General features: G+C 45.1%; 1 protein-coding gene across 3 annotated transcripts in view; it reads right to left on the reverse strand.

The window, feature by feature from the left end:
- TIMELESS (timeless circadian regulator) overlaps window positions 1-7,696 on the reverse strand; it is a 65,251-nt gene extending 57,555 nt beyond the window's left edge. For 2 of the 3 annotated variants that reach the window (XM_079966343.1, XM_079966341.1), the window contains exon 1: window positions 7,565-7,696. The gene's annotated coding sequence lies outside the window, so the exon portion shown is untranslated. Of the gene's footprint in view, window positions 1-2,735; window positions 3,052-7,564 lie in introns of those variants that run through there. The other variant, XM_079966342.1, reaches the window with a different exon arrangement.
- Between the last annotated feature and the right edge of the window lie 13,177 nt (window positions 7,697-20,873).

Genomic DNA, 20,873 nt, shown 5'->3' on the forward strand with positions numbered 1-20,873 from the left:
ACAGGATGGGAACGCAGCCTTAAACACACTTGGAAGCCCCCTGAAGTCGGTTATCCTTACGCACACTACTTAAAAGAATTATTTGAATTAGCTTTTTAATCTTCCCAAATAAATCAGTGAAGGCATTCTCTCTCTCTCTCTCTCTCTCTCTCTCGTCGTTCTAGTGCAGGGGCAGGCAACCTAAGGCCCGGGGGCCGGATGCAGCCCAATCACCTTCTCAACCTGGCTTGCGGACGGTCCGGGAATCAGCGTGTTTTTACCTGAGTAGAATGTGTGCTTTTATTTAAAAGGCATCTTGGGGTTATTTGTGGGGCATAGGAATTCGTTCATATTTTTTTTCAAAATATAGTCCGGCCCACCACATGGTCTGAGGGATGGTGGACCGGCCCATGGCTGAAAAAGGTTGCTGACCCCTGTTCTAGTACATGCATCAAATACTACACACTTTTTAAAAAAAGTTTGTGAATTCAATTTGGGACTTTAACAGGAACACATGAAATCACCTCCCGTTCCTGCTTTCTTTTCACAATTTAAACAATTCATTTTTTGCTTTGATAAATTCCACAAATATGTTCTTCTCCTTTACACTCTCCCTTGCCAAGAGTAACCTGCACCATAGAAGCAATAACCTGTGCAGAATTTACACAAATGTTTTTATAGTTCATTGGGATTGCTGAATTTTGGTGTTATGGCTGCAGTACATTGGGGGGGGGGAGAGGGTGATTATTGTTTCGTTCTTGTTTTTATTAAGCATTTTGTATTTTTATCTTGTGGTCTGAATAATAATAAATTTAACAACAATAATAACTTTGGAGTTTAGTCTACAGATGGGCTCCGAGGACAGGTACATATGGGAAATGGCCAGGGCAGGACGAACATTTAAAACAGAGCACTGAGTGATGTCTCCTTGTTGGAAAAGAGATAAAGAGATACTCAGAGAATGAGACATGATGTAACCTATCTTAAGGTTGCAAGAATATTCTGCTATTTAGGATACAATAAGCACTTCACGTATATGTAAATCATTGCATTCATAAAGTTAAGGATATGCCTGAATAGCAAAGAAATCTGTAGACCAAGACAGAACGTTCTGCACAGCAAATGAAGTCTTTTTATTAAATGAAGGCAATGGGGAAACTCAGCCAGATGGGTGGGGTATAAATAATAAATTATTATTATTTATTATTATTATTATTATTATTATTATTATTATTTATTAAAGCCAACGAATTTCACAGACAGCAGAATTTCTAAAATACAGTGTGTACCCTCCCACTTTCTGTTCGGGAGATGAACACCCACACCCCACTCAAGACTGCTTTCTTGCCATACCCACTCCGATTGATATATGGTCCTGCCAGACAAACCACCACAACACTGGAAGGAAGATCGGAGGCTTTCTAGCTTAAATCTTTGCTAATGGCAATATTCTGTGTGCTGCATTGGGTAGTGTCAGATTAGTATTGGGAAGACCATGTTCAAGTCTGCTCTCACCAAAGCAATCTGTGCCATGCCTATTCAGAAGCAAGTCTATTGGTTTCAGCAGGGCTTAGTAGTACCAAGGGAAGTGAGAGCTGGACCATAAAGAAGGCTAATTGCCGAAGAATTGATGCTTTTGAATTCTGGTGTTGGAGGAGACTCTTGAGAGTCCCATGGACTGCAAGAAGATCAAACCTCTCCATTCTGAAGGAAATCAGCCCTGAGTGCTCACTGGAAGGGCAGATCCTGAAGCTGAGGCTCCAATACTTTGGCCACCTCGTGAGAAGAGAAGACTCCCTGGAAAAGACCCTGATGTTGGGAAAGACGGAGGGCACAAGGAGAGTCAGACACGACTAAACAACAACAACAAAGTAGTACCAAGTAGGGGAGATTAGGACTGCAGACTCCTCAATGAAGTTTCCGGGCTGTCCTTGGGCCACTAATAGTCTCGCAGTGCAACCTACCTCACAGGATTTATGTGAATGTAAAACTGAGGGAGGGGAGGGAAGAGAAGAAGAATGGAAATTTAACTCTATACTTGTGTCAGTGTTGGTCAGCATCAGTAGCCCAGCTGTAGCCGGTTACAATGTAATGGAAGCAGAACAGGTTTATATGGCTAAAGAGGTGAGGATGAACAGTTATTCCTAGTTTAATAAAACAATCAAATATTGCACAATTTTGCAAGTACTGAACTCTCAGAATTTAAAGGAGCAAAAATGAAAAGTTAACACTCTGCCCAGGCAAGAAGACATGGCAAAACTTGTTTATATCCCCCCCCCCCCACTTTTTAACTACAAGGTCCTCACAGTAGATTGCAATAAAAAAATACAAAACATGTAAAATTATAAGTAGTGCTGCTCATCTATACTAGTAGGCATTCCTACTGCTCCTGCACCTTCAATGAAGGCTGCATTTCTCCAAAGATACAAATACTTTGCTTCTGAGTGCTGGGAAAAACCAGTCTCTCTTCAGCAGAAGCAATACCTAGAGAAATTACAAATGAGCAGTTGGAGACGTTTGAAATAATGATGGAGGGTGGGACACACACACACACACACAAACACACACACGTTGAAATGCATTTATTACTTCCAATGATCGACCCCAGAGATACACTAAACTGGTTAGCAACCGCTTTAGTTGTTGTGACCAAGTAATGTCCTCTTTATCTTCCATCAGATTCCTTGCCGCGGCAATCACAAAAAGCAGCCACCTCAAGTTTTGCAAGGGCGGCAGAAAAAAAGGGCTTTCCTTACCTGGATTTAACCCAGGGTCGCTAATCTGGAGCAGATGGAATATGGGAAATCTTTGCAAGATCTGGGGGGGGAGGGGTCCTGAATTATTATTATTATTACTGCTATTTAAAAAGAGAAGTCTCCCCCGTGTTGTTACGATCTCCAAGAAAAACCGAAAACAGAGCGCGGGGAGGGTGTGTGGAGAGAGGATCCGGCGTCTCCAGCGTTTTCAAGATGCTCGCAAAGTAGCAAAGCCGAGCAGCCGCCAATGACAGCCTCCGCGCAAGCGGAAGTTGCTCGACGCAGGAAGAGGCCTTCGGTGCCGTGCCAGGGAGACGCGTGCGCGAGTCCTGCCTTCCTGCGAATTTGAAAACCTCCCGAGCACCTATAGGAAGGGCGAAGGCGCTAAAAGGGCAGGAGCAGCTGCCGCAAGGCTTGCAAGAGGGAAGGAAGGTTTGCAAAAGCAAGGTCTGCAAAACGCGCGCGCCCTCGCTTTGCAAATCCCAGGAGCTACGGCACCCGGCTGTTGTTTAGTCGTTTAGTCGTGTCCGACTCTTCGTGACCCCCTGGACCAGAGCACGCCAGGCACTCCTGTCCTCCACTGCCCCCCGCAGCTTGGTCAGACTCATGCTGGTAACCTCGAAAACACTATCCAACCATCTCGTCCTCTGTCGCCCCCTTCTCCTTGTGCCCTCCATCTTTCCCAACATCAGGGTCTTCTCCAGGGAGTCTTCTCTTCTCATGAGGTGGCCAAAGTATTGCAGCCTCAGCTTCAGGATCTGTCCTTCCAATGAGCACTCAGGGCTGATTTCCTTAAGAATGGATCGGTTTGATCTTCTTGCAGTCCATGGGACTCTCAAGAGTCTCCTCCAGCACCATAATTCAAAAGCATCAATTCTTTGGAGATCAGCCTTCTTTATGGTCCAGCTCTCACTTCCATACATCACTACTGGGAAAACCATAGCTTTAACTATATGGACCTTTGTCAGCAAGGTGATGTCTCTGCTTTTTAAGATGCTGTCTAGGCCTGTCATTGCCCTTCTCCCAAGAAGCAGGCGTCTTTTAATTTCGTGACTGCTGTCACCATCTGCAGTGATCATGGAGCCCAAGAAAGTAAAATCTCTCACTGCCTCCATTTCTTCCCCTTCTATTTGCCAGGAGGTGATGGGACCAGTAGCCATGATCTTCGTTTTTTTGATGTTGAGCTTCAGACCATATTTTGCGCTCTCCTCTTTCACCCTCATTAAAAGGTTCTTTAATTCCTTCTCACTTTCTGCCATCAAGGTTGTGTCATCTGCATATCTGAGGTTGTTGATATTTCTTCCGGCAATCTTAATTCCGGCACCCGGCTAGCCTTGTTGAAATCCCACCGGGGGGGAATCGGTGGGCTTTAAGCGGCCGCGAGGTTATTGGCAGGTAGCGCGAATGCCTGGCGAGAAGTATGCTCCTCTCTCACACAAATCTCCATCCTCAGAATATAACATCTCCAAGAGCAACCCTCCCGTTACGTCTCCGGGTCTGCGCAATGCTTGCTTATGTTGTGTAGGGGGGGAAGAGAAACGCCCCCATTCTTTGGGTGACCAAAACCAACAAATCACTGCCAGGGGTGGAAAGTGTGTTTTTTAAAAAAATTCCGGCTGCAGCGTGCTTTCGCAACTAATAAAACAGGTCATCACAGCAAAGGAGAACCAGTGCTGTCTCATCGTGCTGTTTTCGCGTGAAAGCTTTGGAGAAGAACACGCATTCAGCCTTTATTTGCAAAATTTAGACAATCAAATCATAAAAGGGGAGGAAGGAAAAACACAGAATATAGAAGTATGAGTGACAAGCCTTTGTACAGCGCGCAGAACTTGGGGTGGAAACACATCAGCGCCCCTTTCTTGCTGCAGCCGGAAATACATTATTTACAAACTTTCTGCCCCGACAGGGATGGATTGGTTTTGAAGTTGCCCAGTTAAAGCTATGGTTTCCCAGTAGTGATGTATGGAAGTGAGAGCTGGACCCTAAAGAAGGCTGATCGCCGAAGAATTGATGCTTTTGAATTATGGTGCTGGAGGAGACTCTTGAGAGTCCCATGGACTGCAAGAAGATCAAACCTATCCATTCTGAAGGAAATCAGCCCTGAGTGCTCACTGGAAGGACAGATCCTGAAGCTGAGGCTCCACTACTTTGGCCACCTCATGAGAAGAGAAGACTCCCTGGAAAAGACCCTGATGTTGGGAAAGATGGAGGGCACAAGGAGAAGGGGACGACAGAGGACGAGATGGTTGGACAGTGTTTTCGAAGCTACCAGCATGAGTTTGACCAAACTGCGGGAGGCAGTGGAAGAGAGGAGTGCCTGGTGTGCTCTGGTCCATGGGGTCACGAAGAGTCGGACATGACTGAACAACAACAACAGGAATAGGGGCTCTTGCCCCCAATACAGTAATAATAATAATAATAATAATAATAATAATTTATTTATACCCCGCCCATCTGGCTGGGTTTCCCCAGCCACTCTGGGTGGCTTCCAACAAAACACTAAAATACAATAACCTATTAAACATTAAAAGCTTCCCTAAACAGGGCTGCCTTTAGATGTCTTCTAAAAGTTTGGTAGTTTTTTTTCTCTTTGACATCTGGTGGGAGGGCGTTCCAAAGGGGGGTGCCACTACCGAGAAGGCCCTCTGCCTGGTTCCCTGTAACTTGGCTTCTCACAGCGAGGGAACCACCAGAAGGGGGTTGAGACGCTCCTTCAGGTATACTGGACCGAGGCCATTTAGGGCTTTGAAGGTCAGCACCAACACTTTGAATTGTGCTCGGAAACATACTGGGAACCAGTGTAGGTCTTTCAAGACCGGTGTTATGTGATCTCGGCGGCCGCTCCCAGTCCAGTCTAGCTGCCGCATTCTGGATTAATTGTAGTTTCCGGGTCACCTTCAAAGGTAGCCCCACGTACAGCGCATTGCAGTAGAGATAACCAGAGCATGCACCACTCTGGAGAGACAGCCCACGGACTAAACAACAACAGGAATAGGGGCTCTTGCCCCCAATACAATAGATGACAAAGCGGGCTGTTAAAAACCGTGGTCCCCCCACCTCCCCAAAAAACTTCACCACCACCAAGGCCAACAAGGGTGACTACAGAGAATCAACGGCATCAGAGTGCTCTTAATGCCCCCGTCCGGACCCTCTGCCCAAACCTGAGCTCCTTCTCCAGGTTGCCAGCAGAAACACCTCAGACCTCTCCCCCCCCCCACAATCCATACTACAGTGGTACCTCAGGTTAAGTACTTAATTCATTCCAGAGGTCCGTTCTTAACCTGACACTGTTCTTAACCTGAAGCACCACTTTAGCTAGTGGGGCCTCCCGCTGCCGCCACGCCGCCCCTTCATGATTTCTGTTCTCATCCTGAAGCAAAGTTCTTAACCCGAGGTACTATTTCTGGGTTAGCGGAGTCTGTGTATGTAACCTGAAGTGTATGTAACCCGAGGTACCACTGTATTTAGAAGCTTAAACATGCTTTGGGATTAGTTTATCTTCCCGCTTTAACTAAAATTTAAAGCATGTGTACGCAAACATGAATCTGCAGAAAAATGGGAGGGGGGGGAATGACCAAATATATCACAACAACCCAGTTGGGAACTAAGTTCTACCCAAGCCAGTGGGATTCATTTCAAAACAAGTTGTGACTTATTCTGACAGAGATACCCTTCCATCTTGGATAGGGCAAGGCCATATTGTAACACTGCCTGCCAACACCTCCCCCCCCCCAATCCCATTACAGTGGTACCTCAGGTTAACTACTTAATTCGTTCCCGGAGGTCCGTTCTTAACCTGAAACTGTTCTTAACCTGAAGCACCACTTTAGCTAATGGGACCTCCTGCTGCTGTTGCTGAATATCCCTCGTCTCATCTTCGTGGCGCAGGTAGCGGATCAAGTCTTTCACACGCAGGGAGAGCAGGGTTATGTGGGAGCAACATTGGAAAGGATGTGAAACAAAAAAGCACATGGAATTCCTGTCCCACCACTTAAAAATTAAGCAAGGTTATACAAGAAGTTATAGGGACGCGGGTGGCGCTGTGGGTAAAAGCCTCAGCGCCTAGGGCTTGCTGATCGAAAGGTCGGCGGTTCGAATCCCCGCGGCGGGGTGCGCTCCCGCTGCTCGGTCCCAGCGCCTGCCAACCTAGCAGTTCGAAAGCACCCCCGGGTGCAAGTAGATAAATAGGGACCACTTACCAGCGGGAAGGCAAACGGCGTTTCCGTGTGCGGCTCTGGCTCGCCAGAGCAGCGATGTCACGCTGGCCACGTGACCCGGAAGTGTCTCCGGACAGCGCTGGCCCCCGGCCTCTTAAGTGAGATGGGCGCACAACCCCAGAGTCTGTCAAGACTGGCCCGTGCGGGCAGGGGTACCTTTACCTTTACCTTTACCTTTATACAATAAGTTATATTATTGCTGCAAAAAGAAGAAGCCCTTTTTTAAAATGGAGAAAACAGAAACCCCTGATTATCTTGACAATACAGTGGTACCTCGGGTTAAGTACTTAATGCGTTCCCGGAGGTTCGTTCTTAACCTGAAACTGTTCTTAACCTGAAGCACCACTTTAGCTAATGGGGCCTCCTGCTGCTGCGCGATTTCTGTTCTCATCCTGAAGCAAAGTTCTTAACCCGAGGTACTATTTCTGGGTTTGCGGAGTCTGTAACCTGAGGCGTATGTAGCCTGAAGCGTCTGTAACCCGAGGTACCACTGTACTTGTTCCCTAGCAAACGCCAACCGGGCTGCAGTTGGGTAGCGCCAGGCTGCGCGCATTTCCCACGCAATGCGCCTTGCGAACCTGAAGCGCGGCCTCCCCAAACCGCCATATTTACCCGCCCCGCGCGAGCCGCTCCATCTGCACCGGCGTCGTTTCCCGCCCTAACTTTGCACCGGGAGAAGGAGCAGCAGCAGCAGCAGCGCCTCCCGGTCCGCGCCGCCGACTTCCTCGCGCCTCCCGGATTCCAAATGGCGCGCGAATGCGCTCTCGCTCCTTTTAAAAGGGCCCCCGGCGACAGGCCCGGCTTAGCCAGAGGAGGCGCAAGGGCTCTGCCGCCTTTTGCTCAGAAGTAAGGCCCATTCGGTTCAACTCGGCCGCGCGAGCCTGGCATTGCCCTTTTAAGCGAGCGCTCAGTCTCGCTCTCGCTTTCGAATGGTTGGAGCGAAAAGTTAATTTTGCAGCCAGTTGGGGAGGCGCGCGCAGAAAGGAAGGCATTGCGAGCAGCCATGGGCGTAACCAGTGCCGGATTTAAGCTATAGTTTAGGGCCCCACTCTCTTGGGGCCCCACCAAAAAAATTAAAGGGGAAAAAAACACTGGATGTACTTTGATAAAATACATATTTTCTTATGGGTTTATATACCTATTAGGTCCATAAATTACCCTATAGCATATATCATAGCTGTCAACGTTTCCCTTTTTTTTAAGGGAAATTCCCTTATCCCAAATAGCATTCCTTGCAAGAAAAGGGGAGGTTGACAGCTATGCAATATAAAGGTAAAGGTAAAGGTACCCCTGCCCGTACGGGCCAGTCTTGACAGACTCTGGGGTTGTGCGCCCATCTCACTTAAGAGGCCAGGGGCCAGCGCTGTCTGGAGACACTTCCGGGTCACGTGGCCAGCGTGACATCGCTGCTCTGGCCAGAGCCAGAGCCAGAGCCAGAGCCGCACACGGAAACGCCGTTTACCTTCCCACTGGTAAGCGGTCCCTATTTATCTACTTGCACCCGGAGGTGCTTTCGAACTGCTAGGTTGGCAGGCGCTGGGACCGAGCAGCGGGAGCGCACCCCGCCGCAGGGATTCGAACCGCCGACCTTTCGATCGGCAAGCCCTAGGCGCTGAGGCTTTAACCCACAGCGCCACCTGCATTAGGTCCATAAATTACCCTATAGCATATATCATAGCTGTCAACGTTTCCCTTTTTTTAAAGGGAAATTCCCTTATCCCAAATAGCATTCCTTGCAAGAAAAGGGGAGGTTGACAGCTATGCAATATATTCAACACCAAAAAAACAACAGCAAATGACAATTTGTTGTTGACAAAGGACAGCTGGACATTTAAAGGGCTCCATTACCTTTAGTAGCTTAGGGCCTCATCAAATCTAAATCCAGCCCTGGGTGTAGCCAGGATTTTGGGGGCTGGGGGCTGGGCAAGACACCCACCTGTCAGCATAATCTGTGTCTGGCTCTGTCTAGCAGATCGGAATGAAATGTCTCAACAACAGTGGTTTTAAATTGCTTTCTTTTGACCCCAGGCGTTCAGGAAAAAATCTGTCAAAATCTTAAGTCATTTGAAAACTAGGAAGTTAAAAAAAACCAACCATCAGAGAGATACCTTTTATGCTGTGAATAAGTATATTTTGCAAAGAGCATGCCTTTTTTCATCAAAAAAATATCTCCCCCTAAAATTACATCCTGGCCTCACCCATTGCAGCAGGAACGCCTGGTAGAAAGCTTTCAGGCCCATTCACAAAGGCAGATGGATGTACTCATGTCCCTTGATAACAATACAGTGGTACCTCGGGTTACATACGCTTCAGGTTACAGACTCCGCTAACCCAGAAATAGTACTGAGGCATCTAATCATAAGCCTGCATTTTTATTAAAGCTTATATGTTTAATCAGGGCTTGTATTTTAAAATGAGCTTAAAGATTTTCAAATGTTTTATGCCAGGCAGAAGACCAGCTGCCTAAGAACCTTGTCAAAATGTTTTTACTCCTAGACAAGGGGGCCCCCTGATTTATAGCAGAAAACAATTCTCAAAGTCGTAAAAAGGGAATTACAGGCTGACAGCCAAGGTTACACTGACCCTACAAATAAAGGGTTGATAAATAGTAAAATGAGCCATATCTTCTTCCTAAGGTTAAAAAGGTCAAGAGCAGTGAAAAAGCAACTGGTCTGGCTGGCAGAAAGAGAACATTTTTGGGAAGTCTTTTCTAAAGCTGTTTCTTTCTTAAACTAAGATCCTTTTAAGATTTCTTTTCCTTTTAAAAGGTTATTTATGTATTAAATATATGAGCTTAAATATAATTATGCAAAGGATTTAAGAAATGCTAGATTCTTATTTCATATAGTTGGAAGAGATCACAGGGGCCATCAGCCACCAGCCTCCTGCCAGACAGGAGACGCCATCGAGCACTCCTGATATATGGTTGTCAGGCCTTTTGTTTAGAAACCTTCAAATGAAGGAGATCTCTCAATGTTGATGTGAACTCAAAATCCTTGACATATGCTTAAGATAAAAATTCAAGATTAACCATCTGTTTTGGAAGGCAATAGGGCAAGGAGGGCAAGAGGTGAGCTGGTAATTAAGATTCCTTGTTGAGACACATGTAAGATATATTACTACTTATTTGTCATTTATAGATAGAAGAATATATAGCTTTTTGATTCCCATAAAAGGGCAAGAAGAAATGGGTGTATCTTTTGTGATTGGTTCTAGCAAATAGCCAATAGGAATTTCAACCAGGCTGATTGGACAGAGGCAGCCACAGGAGGAGCAAGGGGGCTGGATTAAGGAAATATAAGTGCTGGCCAGAATGGCAAGAGGCCAGGCCAGAGCTTGGTAACCATATACCACTGTGCCTCATATTTATTTGTCTGACAAATAAATTATTATTTTAATTTCTCTATTGCTGTGTTGAATATTTCATTCCAGCTAAGCGTTAACCACAAGCAGGGTGCTACAGTACCTCAGGTTAAGAACTTTGCTTCAGGATGAGAACAGAAATCGTGCTCCGGCGGCGCGGTGGCAGTGGGAAGCCCCATTAGCTAAAGTGGTGCTTCAGGTTAAGAACAGTTTCAGGTTAAGAACAGACCTCCGGAACAAATTAAGTACTTATCCCGAGGTTCCACTGTATCCGGACACCTGGAAGGCGGTGGACTCTCCTTCCTTGAAGGCTTTTAAGCAGAGGTTGGATGGCCATCTGTGAAGGATGCTTTAGCTGAGAGTCCAGCATTGCAGGGGGTTCAACTCAATGACCCTATAATGATGCATTTCCACTTTTTTGGAGATGGATAAACGACCAGCCAATCTTAAAACACTCTGAACTCCTTGAAGAAAGAGGCGGATTTAAGTGTAACCTGCTTTTTAAAATAGATTTCGATGTGTGGTTAAAAGTTTAAAACAACAGTAGTGAATAACGGTAGTCCGTCCAGGGTTGCAATCAAGATTCTTCTGGGTTTGGTAGAACTATTTGGCTGGAAGGAGAAAAATCAAGAAGTTTCTGAAGCCTCAATATGATGTCCTCAGGGAGGTTCACAATAGGTTTCTGTCTCCCTGTGAACTTCATAGCCCATAACTTGGGGGGCCTTTATTTTACAAAAGCGTTGTTCAGATCTCTCTTGGTCTCTCTCTCTCTCTCTCTGTGGCATTTTAGCTTCCACATTCTGTTTGGATAGTTGTTGCTATTCAGCCCTATGCCATCCACACATCAGTGGGCAGAGCCTGACAGACTGTTTCTGTCCTCTATTTTTACTTCCCTTCCCTCATTCCCTCTTTTCCCACCCTCCGCTGCCCTCACCTGTTCCAGGTATGTGCACCCATATTTCTGTACCTCTTTGTGTGCACATATATATATATATATATATATATGCACTAGTAGTACACAAAACAGATATTATCAGCCCTTAGTTATCATGTTTCACAATAGACAAAATGGTGTCATGTTGTCCCTGCCCCCCAAGGTGGTGTTGATGTTGATGGTACAATATCTATTTAGTGTCTCTTTGGGGGGAAGGCAAAGGAAATAATACCGGGGTCTTGCATAAGACAGATATTTAGCTGGTGCTGTGGGTTAAACCACAGAGCCTAGGACTTGCCGATCAGAAGGTCGGCGGTTCGAATCCCCGCGACGGGGTGAGCTCCTGTTGCTTGGTCCCTGCTCCCGCCAACCTATCAGTTCGAAAGCACGCCAAAAATGCAAGTAGATAAATAGGTACCACTTCAGTGGGAAGGTAAACGGCATTTCCGTGCGCTGCTGTGGTTCGCCAGAAGCGGCTTAGTCTTGCTGGCCACATGACCCGGAAGCTGTACGCTGGCTCCCTCAGCCAATAAAGCGAGATGAGCGCCGCAACCCCAGAGTCGGTCACGACTGGACCTAATGGTCAGGGGTCCCTTTACCTTTACCTTTTATCTGCTATAGGATGTCCCTATTTTCATCAGAGAAATGTTGGAGGGTATGCTATTTGTTTTAGTGGGTGGTGGCAATATCTATACCCTCTAGTGCCCTGTGATCCTTAACAACACAGCCACACATTCCTCTCCTCCCCCATCCTGCAATAATATAAACACAGCAGGAATTATATACTGAAATACTGATAAAGAGGTCTCGGGGAAGATATCTGTGTGTGTATGTATCTGTGCATGTGTGTAAATGGGGACGCAGGTGGCGCTGTGGGTTAAAGCCGCAGCGCCTAGGGCTTGCCGATCGAAAGGTCGGCGGTTCGAATCCCTGCAGCGGGGTGCGCTCCCACTGCTCGGTCCCAGCGCCTGCCAACCTAGCAGTTCGAAAGCACCTCCGGGTGCAAGTAGATAAATAGGGACCGCTTACCAGCGGGAAGGTAAACAGCGTTTCCGTGTGCGGCTCTGGCTCTGGCCAGAGCAGCGATGTCACGCTGGCCACGTGACCCGGAAGTGTCTCCGGACAGCGCTGGCCCCTGGCCTCTTAAGTGAGATGGGCGCACAACCCCAGAGTCTGTCAAGACTGGTCCGTACGGGCAGGGGTACCTTTACCTTTACCTTTATGTACTGCAATTACAGTTTCCCAGCTGATTCCCCACATGCATTGTGCAGAGATCTTGAGAAGAAGAAATCCTTTGAACCAGGCTGCTGAAATTCCCATGTGCCCTCTGCAGGTGGCAATTGATAGAAATATAGGTACAGTGGTGCCCCGCAAGACGAACGCCTCGCAAGACGGAAAACCCGCTAGATGAAAGGGTTTTCCGTTTTGGAGGCGCTTCGCAAAACGAATTTCCCTATGGGCTTGATTCGCAAGACGAAAATGTCTTGCGAGTTCCTGCGGGGTTTTTTCCCTTTCCCCCCCCTTTCCCTAAGCCCTAAGGCGCTTATCAGCTGATCCGCTAAAAGCCGCTAAACCGCTAATAGCGCTAATCCGCTAAACTGTCAATGGGCTTGCTTCGCAAGACGACAAAACCGCTATACGAAGAGCCTCACGGAACGGATTAATTTCGTCTTGCGAGGCACCACTGTAAAGGTAAAGGGACCCCTGACTGTTAAGTCCAGTCGCAGATGACTCTTGGGTTGCAGCGCTCATCTCGCTTTACAGGCTGAGGGAGCCAGCGTTTGTCCGCAGACCGTTTTTCTGGGTCATGTGGCCAGCATGATTAAGCCACTTCTGGCGAACCAGAGCAGTGCACGGAAACGCCGTTTATCTTCCCGCCGTAGCGGTACCTATTTATCTACTTGCACTTTGGCGTGCTTTTAAACTGCAAGGTTGGCAGGAGCAGGGACCGAGCAACGGGAGCTAACCCTGTCGTGGGGATTCGAACTGTCGACCTTCTGATCGGCAAGCCCTAGACTCTGTGATTTAGACCACAGCACCACCCGAGTCCCTTAGAAATATAGGTATGTTTGTATCATTGGGGCTGCCAGAAATAAAATGGCAAGGATTTGCTCAGGAGAGGAATGAATAGAATTAGCGGTCTGGCACCAAAAGCCCACCCACTGAAACCTCACCATTCTTGTGGGAAACAGGCCTCCAGAAAAGAAGTGCAAAAAAGCCTTCACACCTGTAATAAATGTGGATGTACAGCAGGTTATTTTTTGACTTAAGTGAGTTTCTTGCAGAATGGGAAATTCAGAATTAAATGCAGAAAAAGAACAGGCTGGCATTTTTCTTCTGATAATGTTGGGTGGGTGGTGGGAAAACTTTGGCACACGAGCAGCACTAATTTCACAATAAGTTTCTGTCTGGAAGTGCTCTCAGTTGTCTATACTGGGGTGGATGTGAAATGGGATTAGCAAGATGGAAGCTGCCTGTGTGGGCATCTACGTGGGTCAGAAAGATGTGGGACTCTAGAAAAGAGCCTGGCACCAGACCCAGCTGGGCAGCACAAGCCTATGCACTCCTATTTGGAAATAAGCCCATTTGAACTCAGTGGAAATTCTTAAATAAATGTGCATACAGTGGTACCTCGGGTTACGTACGCTTCAGGTTACATATGCTTCAGGTTACAGACTCCGCTGACCCAGAAACATTACCTCGGGTTAAGAACTTTGCTTCAGGATGAGAACAGAAATCGTGCGGCAGCAGCGGGAGGCCCCATTAGCTAAAGTGGTGCTTCAGGTTAAGAACAGTTTCAGGTTAAGAATGGACCTCTGGAACGAATTAAGTACTTAACCTGAGGTACCACTGTACTTGGAATGTGCTGACATCACAGCGTTCTCTCCAAACGTGCCGCTGATGCCGAAATGTGCATTAAAAAAAAAAAAATAGTTGTGGCTGTTTCCGAGGCAGTGCTCAAGTGCTGAAAGTTTAGTCAACCTGTGATCAAATAACCAGGTAAGAAATGGGGAATACCGGCCTTTATTCATTACATTTTCATGATAAAATTGGGAAAGGAACTAAAGGAAAACAGTTGCAGGAAGTAGGAGACATTTGCTACGTGGACATAATGGGTACTTGTGCTTCGATCAAACTTGTCTTGGGGTGTATTCATACACCACAAGGAGAAAACTGGCTTTTTCCAAGGGGGTCCTAGGAAATAAAATTTTGAGACTACAGACAATTCTGATTTGAAGACTTAAGAAACCACCTCAAAGGCCTGCAACCATTTTGAGGACAATTTTCAGGGGGAATAATAATAATAATAATAATAATAATAATAATAATAATAATAATAATAATAATAGATCTACAACCACTGTGGAAGTGTGAGGGTGTGGATAGCTTAACGGGTTTGAGGTAAATACATGCTATAATTCTCTCAGATCTTATGTTTCAGGTGGGAAAGTCAAGCTTTGGGGAAACGATGTGGGTTGCACAAAAAAGAGAAAAATAAAATCAAGCAAGGCGTGCGCTCACAGCCGCATGACTAAAATGTGAAGGGCTGTAGCTCATCTTGCAAGCGGAAGATCCCAGGTCCAATTCACCACATCCCTGCCCAAAACCCTGCAGAGCTGCAGTCAGTGTAGACAATACTGACCTGGGTGCACCAAAGGTATGAGTTGTTATAAGGCAGCTTCCTATGTGAATTCACCAGTAGCGTCTATGTGGGGAGACTGTGGAGGGAATTCTCCATGGGGCACAGCATCTGTGTGTTTTGCCCCGATTTTGTTACCTCTTCTCTGATATGGCAGGTTGCTATTGCCAGTCTCATCTGCGTTGTATGGCTGTTTTAAATGGGATGTTCAGCTATTTTGCAGCTCTTCTAAGGGACACCCTATATCTGGCAAATGGCAGGCCTGCTCTCCAGATGTTGAGGATTTGGATTTATTAAATGTGCACTGTAGTGTAGAAGGGGTTTTGCAATGCCAGTAAGCAAAGATCTGGGTTAGTAACATTGCAAGTCCTGTTAAAAATGTGAAGCACTTTTCCCATTTCCTTTAGATATGCTTCCTTCCCCTCCTTCGTTTAGGAATAATGCAGCCCAGGAAAGCTCCAGTTACAATAGAGACTACTGGAAATGCTAAGAATAATTTCTGTTTGGATGCAGGAGTATGGAAGTCCTGAAATTTTGTTAGCTGCTTCTTAACCAATTGCATAGCTGTCAACCGTCCCTTATTTGGCGGGACAGTCCCTTATCCCAGCGCTGTGTCCCACTGCTGTCCCTTATTGATGATGTCCCTTAAATTTCCCGGGTTTCAAAGGAAGCAGCTCCTCTCCCTCCCTCCCTGCTGGCTAGGGAGGAGGGAGGCTCCAACTGTGTTGCTTGGCTGCATTGCTCACCCAATAAGGAGTCTAAGAACGACTGGGGGGTGGAGCTTGCATGCCTTGTGCTGATCAAATCGGCCGCATTGCCTGGGGACTCGCCTTTGCTCAGCGCTTCCCAGCGGAGAGGTGACGGTGTTTTTCCTTGCTGCATCCCCTTTGCTGGGTTGCTGCGCTTTGGGAACCACCGCTTGAGGCTTCGTTTGGCTGCTGGTTGACTAAAATCCCTTATTTTGGCTGCTGATCCCTTATTTTTGAGGCTGCTGGTCCCTTATTTTCAAATCTGTAAGTTGACAGCTATGCAATTGTGAGGTGTTTCTACCCAACAAACATTTTCCAGGTTTGGTTGCTCGGTCTCAGGGTTTGACAGAAAGTTCCCAGAATTTCCTGGGTGCGTAAAGCAGATTGACTTTGCATGTTTAAATTTAAACCAACTTCCTAATCACCTCCTGTAATTGGCAACATTTGCACAATCCAGATTGGAATTTAAATTTCACCTCTGGCTAAAAATATTGACTCTACTTCTAACGCTGGAAATAGACTTCCAGAATCCTGACTTTTGTATACCAATGACAGATATAATGAAGAACTCCACTGGATCACGTCAAAGATCCATCTGGTATGAAGTGGTCAACTAGATTCCTCTGGGAAGCAGGACATGAAGGAGACACACTTTCACTGAAATCTGTAGAATGTTGCCGTCGATAAACTTATCCTATGATAAAATGCCTTGGTATAACTCTTAGAAGGCAATCTATGTATGTTTAAGGTAAAGGGACCCCAGACCATTAGGTCCAGTCGTGACCGACTCTGGGGTTGTGGCGCTCATCTCGCTTTATTGGCTGAGGGAGCCGGCGTACAGCTTCCGGATCATGTGGCCAGCATGCCAATGCTGCTTCTGGCGAACCAGAGCAGCGCACGGAAACGCCGTTTACCTTCCCGCCAGAGCGGTACCTATTTATCTACTTGCACTTTGACGTGCTTTCGAACTGCTAGGTTGGCATGTATGTTTACTTGGAAGTAAATTCCTTTAGATTTAATGGGGCTTGCTCCCTTGTATGTGTATTTAGAATTTCAGCCTGAACCTCTGTATCTTAAGGTCTAATAGGTCAGTGATATTTAATTTCTTGAGCAGATCAGAACTGGAGCAGCTGAAGGCCTGAATATATAAGACCCAGAGTTCATTTTCTGCAACATATCATGTATCGCAGAGCCTATACCATCCTTGTCGTGGAAAGTGTCATTCTAACTACGTCAAGCTGCCAGATATCCCTGATGGAGAGCTATTACCAAAAATAAATTACAGCGTTTAATTAAAGAATACAATTCCAACACAATAACCAAAGGAGTTCTTTATACCTGTGAAAGAGAAGGTTAATCTGTTCACTGGAAAAGGCGACATGCTACCATCCAGCATGGAAAAAAAGCGAGGAAGAACAAATAAATCATTGGTGTCTCACACACAGCAAATCTTCTGGATGGGCCAGTTTCAGTATAAACCCAGCTAACGGGGTGATTTAGTGTCATTCCATCGACTTCAGTGAAGTGACTGAACTCACACCAACTGTTCGTCTGCTGATTTCGGAGGAGTGGTCGTTGATATCACCTGTTCTATCTCTATCTATCTATCATTTATCTATCATCTATCTATATTTATCTATCATCTATCTATCTATCTATCTATCTATCTATCTATCTATATCATCTCAGTGCTATCAGTTTCAGTTCCATTGGCTCCAGTCGTAACCCCTTTGGCTGCTGTGAAGTTAGTCCAGATTCAAACCACTTGTTGACCCAAATGAAGGAAATCTATTGCAGAGGAGAGATTCTAGAGTCATGTGATTTCATCCTGTTCATGTTGCTGTATATGATGGTGGATATAATCCCACAGACCTCAATGTAGTGGCTCCAGATTGAGTCCATTGATGAGGCTTTGAAATCACATCAGTTTTTACTATATACGTTGCAGCAGAGAGACTCCAAAAATCAATTCACACCAATATATCTGAAAAATAAGATCCACCGCTAAGACATGCCAACACTGCAGAAAACAAGCATTTGCTTTCAGGTGGAAACATCTGCAATCTCACTTCATCCGAGTTTCCTCTCTTATGAAACCATCAGTCACCCGTTCTCACTCAAACAGGTCTTTCCCATCTCTGCGCAGGACTCTTACAGTACAGTTCCTTTTGGAAATAGTCTAGACAGGTCAGTCTGAACTTGAAAAATAATCTACTCCCTGGTGGTAAATAAAGAGCATAAAAGAATTGCTATGCTGGGTAAGACAAACGGTTCATCTAGCTCCGTAAGAACATGACTTACGCTGTTTCAGACCAAGGGCCCAATTGGTCTATCATCCTTTTCCCCACATGCATTTGTCAGAAGCGTCTCAGAAGCCCACAAGCTAGAAATGAAGGCAGCAATGACCCCCTCCCTTAAAATAAATAAATAAAGACGCCCAGAGAACAACAACTGACATTCAGATAAACTACCTCTCTGAGCAGGGAAGTTCCATTTAATTAGAATAGTTAATACCCATTGAGAGACCTACTCTCTCTGCCTGTTGACTCAATTTCTTCTAAAACCACCAAGCCAGTGACCATTGAGTTCCACAATTGACCATATTGTGTGAATAAGTTCCTTGATTTTGTCCGCCCTGAATCTACTCCCAATCAATTGAGAGACTATTAGGAGGAATATTTTCCCCCTCGTCCCCTTTCTTCACACAATTCGTGAGTTTATAAGCCTCCGTCTTGTCTTCCACATCCCCATGGCTTTTTTTGCTGAACTAAAAAGCTACAAATGATTAAGGAAGATGCTTCAACTTTTGACAATTTTTGTTGTCCCCCCCCCCTTTTTTTTACCTTTTCCTGTTCTGTTCTTTCCTTTTTGAGATGGTACGCCAAAACTGTACACAGCGTTCTAAGTGCACTACGCTATTGGTTTTATATGATGGCATTCCGAGACCAGCTGTTTTATTTTAAATTTATGTCCTGATTTGTTTTTCCTCCAACTATTGCTGCACATTTAGTGCTTATCCACACTTCCCTAAAAGCTTTGTGTCCTTCTTCATCCTGAGCTTTCCCTACGAAAACCTGCTCTTTAAACCTGAATCAGAGCAAACATCAATTCAGCTTTAAAGAGCAGGTTTTCACAGGCTCTGGAACAACAACAACAAAAGGTCTCATGGACACAGAGCTTTAAATCGTGGAAAGAGTGAAGGAAAGCAAAGTGTATATAAGCCATTAGTGAAACTTTAATTGAGCTGTCCATCACAACCCCGAGGTCTTTATTTGTAAAGTAAAAGACATCCCATCAGTGTATATGTCAAGTTGGGATATTTTGGTCCCAGTGTGCATTGCTTAAATCTCATTTGCACTGTTTTCCCAGAGTGTTACAAGAGTGGAGCTGGGGAATCTCCAGCTGCAGGATAAGAACTGTGAGAATCAGGGATTGACCTTGGACCATTTAAGAATGTCGACAGGAGAAGCCTTAGTGACTGCATTATGTAAGATAAGCTATTTGTTGGAACAGCTTCACAAGAAGACCGATGTTATGACTACTAAAATTGATAACTTGGGACAAAAAGCGATTAATTTGGGACAAAAAGTGAGCACCAATACAGAAATTATTCAGGATTTGGTACAGGAATCTATTTCAGCAGAACAAATTGTGGAGAAGGAGAAGGAGAAAGTTGTTGTTGTCAAACCTAAAGTAATACAAGTGGGAGCCTCAGCCTTACAGAGGCAAATTGAGGACTATAAGTTGAGGCCTTTTATGATTGATTCTAGAAAAAGTCAGATTTTGAGGATCAGAGCCTGGCCTGGACTGGAGAAGGAAAGCTGGAAAGATCCCTCCATGCAGGGATTAACTGAATTTTGGGACATGGACTTGGGTCAGGAGGAGACTGGAGTTCTGGGGGCCTTTGGATTTGGAGGAATCTTGAAACATGTCCTGAAATACTTTATGGATCTTAGCTTTACCTATGGAAATCTGGCTGACCTGTCGAGGAGGAATAAAAATATTGTTGGGTCGGAGTTTTCCCGAGATCTGCTCTATAGCATCAAAGAATATGAACAAGACCTGCAGAAGGGACTTGGAAAAGAGTTAAGAGCCTCGGACATAAGATCTCCAGGTTGATGGACTGTATGGAGTTGACGGAAGTGACTGGCAGAGTCCGAGATCGGGGAGAGGAGATGGTGGAAGAGAATTGGAAAATTTAAAGTCTGTATATAGAAATACTGTAAAATTAATGAGTGATAGAAAAATGTTGGAATGAAATTTTATGGCCTTAGTAGAAATGTTATAAGGAGTTAAGCTTAAATATGTATATTAGTTTTAATGGAAATAAGATTAAAAATATGTTAAGACATTTATATGACAGAAAATAGAGAAAGATGGAAAGGAATTGCTGAAACAATTAATAGAAGTGGAATACAAAAAGGGAGGTGAGAGGAGGTCGATGAAACAAGGGAATGAAAGATAGAGTATGGAAAAGGTATGATGTATGTTTTTAAATTGTTTTTGCTTTGTTTTGTTTAGTTTATTGTGTTTAGTTTAATGTGTTAAGGTTGTGTTTTGTATTGTTTATATATTGTACTGTATTGTTTTTTCTATTTTTTGTTTTCTCCTGTCTTTTTTCTTTTCTTTATTTTTTGTAAGCTTTAAAAGTAATAAATATTATTTAAAAAAATAAATAAATCTCATTTGCACTATGGTGCCCACTCACCCAGTTTGGAGAAATTGTGCTGGATCATTACTGCTACTGTACTAGTAATTTAATGCAATCTATAAATGGCTCATCCTGACTCTGAATGGTTTCTGTTCTATAGCACCGGTCCTTGAGGGATTCTATGGGTTACCTCCCTCCACTGTGGGGGGGAAATCAATATATTCCTACTTTCTAATCCTCTAGTCCTCTTATACCAACCTGGTGCCATCCAGATGCTGCTAGCTAAGGCTGATGGGAGTTGTAGTCCAATAACATCCTATGCCCTTTTAAAATGTGGCTCTTTTTGAGGGGGTGTTATTGGGTTTTTTTATTTTGATTATATATATTGTGGTTTTATATGTTGATCTTGTTCTGTGAACCGCCCTAAGACCTTCTGGTATAAGGTGGTATATAACTTCAGTAAATAATATTAACATCTGGAGGGTACCAGGTTGACGAAGGCAGTCTTATACCATGACTGCTAAATTTTCTCAGGAGAAGTTGGTGAGGGCCTGCAGCAAATGGAGGGGAGGTTTTTTGCAACA

The sequence above is a fragment of the Podarcis cretensis genome (genome assembly GCF_951804945.1).
Source record: "Podarcis cretensis genome assembly, chromosome: 2".
Classification (NCBI taxonomy): Eukaryota; Metazoa; Chordata; class Lepidosauria; order Squamata; family Lacertidae; genus Podarcis; species Podarcis cretensis.